Here is a 5,000-nt window from a genome sequence, read left to right as displayed (position 1 = left end):
TGTAGGAAATCAAGTTGAAGTAAAAGGAACAAACAGAACGCCATTTATATTTATTCACTTAAACTTGGTTTTTCTACAGTGGCTTAACATTTTGTCTTTTAATTTCTCTAGGGATTGCCAAATTCGGTTTTCTTTGCAGAGTGGCGAATGTATTTAAATTTTACAGGCTTTTGAATGTATTTGCATTCATGACATGGACAAGATATTGGAACAAATACTTCAATGCACCAGTATGACACATGAGTCTAGCAAAGAACAAACAACCTTTAGTGTTTCGTCACACTAAATCTGAACCTTTTTTTTTTTCGACCTTGACGGTAGCACAAACATATCCTCTCATTAATTCACATAAAACTCCTATGAAATACTGCATACATTTAGAGACATTTATCTAATACAACAAGATGATTGCTTACATTAATAAAATGAAAGGAACTGTAAGAGGTTACATAAAATAGGCCTATAACTTGATGCAAGTCAAGTGTCACTGACAACTACTGTATAACTTGCGCGAAGTTCTGGCGTTTCCGCCGATGTTTTAATAAACAAGTAAACAAATGAATAAGTCTGTAAATAAATCAATAAATTCAACGTCCGTCCATGACCCTTTTTTTCCCAAGAGGTCAGGGGGGTCACTCTCCTTATGATTGCAAGATAAACTCAATTTATTCAAACTGCACCAAATTATCTTGGCATCGGCTGCCAACATTTAACTGTGCATATTTTGGCGCTGGACACATTTCTTTAAAAAATACTTTGAAAAGTTAGTTTTAAACATTACTTCACGACAAAGTAATGCATGTGTGCTTTAACGAACACACTCGTTTGCATAATTAATTAGATCAGGTGGGAGCAAATAATTCATTTTAGATGACCTAACACCGTGAAATCAACAGTTACTGACTTCAGCGGTGGGAGCGAACGCCCGAAAAAAAAGTGAGGTTTGACTACCAAAAATTACGTCAAGGGGATAAAACAGAATTAAAAAGAGATGTTCAACACTTAAAACCACTTAAATAAATATTAACCTTCACTTTTAACCCCGAAAATGTGTAGCAACTACTTTGGATTCGTCTGTAATCGAATTCAAATATTATTAGTGGGGGAATCCAACCGCTAATCTGAATTTTCTAAAAGTGTCTCACTTGAAAACTAAAACAATTAACGTTTGTGATTTGGACATTTGGCGTAAATTTGTATTAAACAGAAAATAAATTTGTATTAAACAGAAAATAGACGGAATATGCAATAGTTGATCACTTTAGACGGAAAATATAATAACATTAAACGGAACACATCAATACATGATTACTTTACCAAGACAATGTCAGGATTAGAAATGATAGCAGTACAATATATTAATAAACCAACGAGAATTAAGAAATAATAATAATAATATTATTATTATAAATATAATACTGTCATTTCACAATGAGAGGATTTATTACGAGGTACAAACCAGGCAGGGTTTTAATATAGCCTTTGGACACTGGATTTATTTAGACGCTGCCAAACAGAAGAATCACGTGTTCCGTTGGTGCAACGCCACCCAACCCCCACACAGGTATGCGTGTGTGTGTGTGTGTGTGTGTGTGTGTGTATGTGTTTGAGAGAGAGAGAGAGAGAGAGAGAGAGAGAGAGAGAGAGAGAGAGAGAGAGAGAGAGAGAGAGAGGAAAATATATTCCTCAAGCGAGCCAAGCCAAAAAATTAACTTTCATTAGACCTAACTCTTCCAAGCTTACGTAGTATGGCAGATGCTGCTTTCGCAAGGAACGACTCTTGGTCTTATATTCTTCGCTTATTTACCTCGGAAAGCACGAAAACAAGCAAGCAAATAAACAAACACACACTGACACTATATGTGTGTTTGCTTGCTCAGATATATAGGCCTAGAATACAAAAAAAAAAATCCTGATAATTTCTTCCAATACAACTAATCATTCGGGTTCACATTTTATTACCCAGCAAATCACAACGCCAGATCAATTTCCACAATCAACAATCAATCAACTACCTTACAATCTGACGTCAGAAGCGACGCCCTCTCGATCGATCATAATCAATCAATCAACTGCCTTACAATCTGACGTCATCAGCAACACCTTCCCCACGAACCGCACCTTGATAATAGCTAACCGTGCGCCGTGAGCATCTATCTATCTATCTATCTATCTATCTATCTATCTATCTATCTATCTATCCATCCATTTATCTATCTATCTAAAAACAGCCACTGAATGTTAAAACAGTCACTGAAAGTTAAAACTGCCACTGAATCATCAACGATCACTTCCTGCCATTAGACCAAGCCTGTTATTTCGGTTTCCGGTTGTACAATGGTCGCGATTGAACGGTAGGTGCATTGCGCTGCTGGCGTGAAGGTGGGTAACATAGCCTATATGAGAGAGAGAGAGAGAGAGAGAGAGAGAGAGAGAGAGAGAGAGAGAGAGAGAGAAGAGTAAAACTAAGCGTGTGGTGAGTATATTTGGAAAAGAAGATGCAAGTGAAGAAGCTTGAGAGAGAGAGAGAGAGAGAGAGAGAGAGAGAGAGAGAGAGAGAGAGAGAGAGAGAGAGAGAGAGAGAAGAAAGCAGCTGACAGAATTGGAGTTCTATAAAAGAAAATTTTGAAGCATATTTTGGAAAGAGAAGCTGGACAGCGAAAAAGTTTTAAGAAATCATGTGTTCAAGTAGAGAAAGAAAGATTTGTACCAGCATGAACTAAATCCACATCCCAAAGAACATAATGAATTTAGGATACAAGAAGTGTAGTAATATAAGAATAGAGTCTGCCAGTACGAGGAACTACTGACTTGGTTGAATAAATACATCAAACCTCCATTATGAAGACTAATGATGAGATATGGTGTATATACATGTGACTGCTCATAGTGTATCTAGAACTTATGTCACTCTACTCAATCACCACAAACACTACATCTCCCTCTGACCTTCTTGTCCCAAGATCATTTATTTTGTATTTATACAGATTCAAGAGCATCTGTATTTCTCCATACAGTACTTTCTTTCTCCATACAGTGCTTAGTTTCCCCATACAGTGCCTTCTTTCTCCATACAGTGCTTACTTTCTCCATACAGTGCTTACTTTCTCCATACAGTGCCTTCTTTCTCCATAGTGCTTACTTTCTCTATACAATGCCTTCTTTCTCCATACAGTGCTTACTTTCTCCATACAGTGCCTTCTTTCTCCATAGTGCTTACTTTCTCTATACAATGCCTTCTTTCTCCATACAGTGCTTACTTTCTCCATACAGTGCCTTCTTTCTCCATACAGTGCTTACTTTCTCCATACAGTGCTTACTTTCTCCATACAGTGCCTTCTTTCTCCATACAGTGCTTACTTTCTCCATACAGTGCTTACTTTCTCCATACAATGCCTTCTTTCTCCATACAGTGCCTTCTTTCTCCATACGGTGCCTTCTTTCTCCATACAGTGCCTTCTTTCTCCATACAGTGCTTTCTTCCTCCATTCATACTTTCTTTAGAACTCAATTTTAATATATATTTCCTTTAAACATTCAGATATACAGTTACAGTGCTGTAGTTGTATTAAGCCAGCACAGGAAATGGTTTGTTGATTATTCATATTGATGATGATGAATAGGTTAGACAACAAACAGTTATCAATATACAATTTAAATGTACATGAAAATGAACTGCATAAAATGAGATATAAGACAACGGGCTCTCTTCCAACAAGTAAGATGACTGCGTAAAGCAATGAACAAACTAAGTACTTCAATCTTCAGACTGGAGGTCTTAACTGGAATGTTGAAGTCTTCCATTCGTCTACACTTGGGCTGATTTCAGCAACGAAAAAGGATTATTATACTGTGTCTTTAGAGTACTGTAACAATATAAACATACACTAGCCCTCAATCTTGACAAAAACCCAATCTGATAGGAACAATTTCATTTTAATCAACCTTGATCACATATCCGCACAAAGCTTTTATCAATCCCAGTGTTTGTGAGCAACTATTTTCTGTGGCAAACACCTAAAATGAAGCTTGGTAACTGTACAAGAAGTATGTTACAGGACTTTCCTTCTTAGTTGATTATAAATTTGCCTACTGAAAGAAAATTGGTTAAATTATCCAGCAAACTACTCCAATTATTCTTTTACAGACATTAAGTTACAGTTAGCTATCCCAACCAAGCTAGGATTCTAGGTACTGTACTAGGAAAAGTTGTAAGATACACTATCATAACTTCATCATCTTTCCAGGATTATTTTTGGAGGGCCGTCTATCGGACTCCCTGAAGTCCGTTCACGAGGCGTAACCTGGACCCACTTCAAAAAAAAAAAAATAAGTTCTCAGTTCTGAGTATTCTCTACAGGCTGAGGGCTCACACTGCCATTTATACTTTGGTACGTCAGGTAAATTGTTGGTACACCGCTTTTTTAAATATCTCCCATGCCCTTATCAGCTAACAGTGGGCCAAAAACCAAGACATAGTACCTCAAGTCAGCAGACAATTTGGGGGTTTTGGCTTTCTGATAAGTAACAAAGTCTGTACACTTAACATTCATCCAAGTGCTTTATCTAAAAACATAAGATATCTAAATGCTAGCACAGCTAAAAATAATAATGTCACATCTGATAAGTACAGAAGTCTGCTAGGCTGAGGTCTGTTAAGTGGAAGTGTTACTGCATTACATTTACAAAATGAATCACATGCAGTACTGAACAGCATGAGCAATGAACTTCTGCAACTCCGCAAACTTACCTAGCAATGAAGACTTCAGGTTCAGCAGACCTCCATTTGGGTAATGCTCGATACTTTGACGACTAGGTTTGGGAAGTGAAAGAGTTTTCAGATGCCGAGAGCATCAACTTTCACTTCCGACGCATCAATGCAAGGCCTTTTCCCATGAGGACTGTGCACCTATCAAAAAGATGAAAATTATGACAGTTTCAGAAAGATATGCATAAACTGTACAGTGAAATATATGACACTGAACTGGTAACACAACATT

The 5,000-nt window shown here is 37.2% G+C and overlaps 1 protein-coding gene across 1 annotated transcript in view; it reads right to left on the bottom strand.

The window, feature by feature from the left end:
* Positions 1–5,000, bottom strand: part of Dic1 (Dicarboxylate carrier 1) — a 28,858-nt gene that overhangs the window by 22,200 nt on the left and 1,658 nt on the right. The window contains exon 2 of the mRNA XM_067081632.1: positions 4,751–4,909. The gene's annotated coding sequence lies outside the window, so the exon portion shown is untranslated. The remainder of the gene's footprint in view (positions 1–4,750; positions 4,910–5,000) is intronic.

Source organism: Macrobrachium rosenbergii, chromosome 37 (assembly GCF_040412425.1).
Source record: "Macrobrachium rosenbergii isolate ZJJX-2024 chromosome 37, ASM4041242v1, whole genome shotgun sequence".
Lineage (NCBI taxonomy): Eukaryota > Metazoa > Arthropoda > Malacostraca > Decapoda > Palaemonidae > Macrobrachium > Macrobrachium rosenbergii.
Note: the sequence above shows the minus strand (reverse complement) of the source record. Positions and strands in the feature narration are given on the sequence as shown.